The sequence below is a fragment of the Sinocyclocheilus rhinocerous genome, unplaced genomic scaffold (assembly GCF_001515625.1).
Source record: "Sinocyclocheilus rhinocerous isolate Xijiao unplaced genomic scaffold, SAMN03320098_v1.1 scaffold2070, whole genome shotgun sequence".
In the NCBI taxonomy this organism is placed as follows: domain Eukaryota; kingdom Metazoa; phylum Chordata; class Actinopteri; order Cypriniformes; family Cyprinidae; genus Sinocyclocheilus; species Sinocyclocheilus rhinocerous.
The window spans coordinates 9,627-10,963 of record NW_015647941.1 but is presented as its reverse complement, the minus strand read 5'-3'; the positions used below and the strand labels follow the sequence as shown (position 1 = coordinate 10,963).

The 1,337-nt window shown below is 39.5% G+C and overlaps 1 long non-coding RNA gene across 1 annotated transcript; it reads right to left on the bottom strand.

The window, feature by feature from the left end:
* Window positions 1-237: 237 nt before the first annotated feature.
* LOC107709385 (uncharacterized) lies at window positions 238-733 on the bottom strand. Its single transcript, XR_001636493.1, has 3 exons — window positions 686-733; window positions 492-587; window positions 238-334 (listed from the first exon to the last, which is right to left on the bottom strand). It is a non-coding gene; the product is annotated as an uncharacterized LOC107709385 (long non-coding RNA).
* Between the last annotated feature and the right edge of the window lie 604 nt (window positions 734-1,337).

Here is a 1,337-nt window from a genome sequence, read left to right as displayed (position 1 = left end):
CTCATATTCAGTGCAAGTATCACAAACTATAACAGAAAAGAAAACAATTGCACAAAAAAACATGAAAGCATGCATTGATTTGGATCTTGACCTAACCATATGTGTTAAAGTATACTAGTACATCAAAATGGCTGAAGACTGTAGCCATTGTATTTACACAATGAAAACAATATGCTAAAACAGAGAAAACAGTTTAAAGCTTACAGTTTGCTGAGCCGTCAACACGGAAAGTCCAGCGACCATTCACATTGATATTACTGCTGTATGAGAGTTCTGGGGCACTGGCTGCTGGAATTGTGAAAGAATTGACAGAGTCCACTGTGTCATAACCAGCCTGTAACAGTAAAGAGAAGTATTTAAAACCTCAATTACATCCTATTCCAAATAAAACCATCTCTTGCATACAAATACGGAATGAATTGGGCATAAGTAATTCCTTGTCATTTATTTCTGCTAATTGTAAACTGTGTAAGGATTTTCACGCCACTCACCAGCCAAACTTGTCCTGTTTGTGCAATATCACCATAGTTGATCAGGATGAAAGAGCGTTCACCATTGGAGACTAAAACTACTTGGAAAGTAACCAACTTCAGACAAAAACAACAAAAAAGATTTCAACAACAAAAATTTCAGAACAGAAAGCACACATAGAGCATTTATCAAAACATCAGAGATTAGGTCTTACCCCTTCATCACTGTAGTACGGCACACTGTCCCAGGTAGCCACAAAGGCTGATGCAGCGGTAAAAGGCACATTAGAGAAATATTGGTTAACAGCTTGAGTGACTTGTTCCAGTACAGCGCTACTAGTATCCTCTCTATAGGAGATAGTTCCACCATTGCCATTGTTAAGGTCGGTCCACAGAGGAGCAATGATGTCTATTCCAGCGTTCAGATAAGGAATGTAGGCAGACAGTGGTTGAGTAAAAGTCAGGTGACCATTGTTGTTGACCTAAAATTCAGATCAAATTGCTGTAAAATTATCCTTTACCTCTCAAAAGTATTATTCAATTTGCAAACAGGTTTAAAAACATTCAGTTGTTCACTTAAACATGAGAAAAGACTAAACAAGAAAACTCAAAATGAGAAAACTAAAGAAATATAATGACAATGATAAGTAAGTGATGGAAAAGGAAAGGAAAGGACGTGACGTGTGGCCAAGTATGGTGACCCATACTCTGAATTTTTGTTCTACAGTTCACCCATCCAAGTGGCTACCCACCCACAGCAGTGAGTAGTGAACACGCACACCGTGAAAACACACGGAGCAGAGGGCAGCCATTTTTGCTGCGGCACCCAGGGAGCAGTTGGGGGTTCAGTGCCTTGCTCAAGGATCC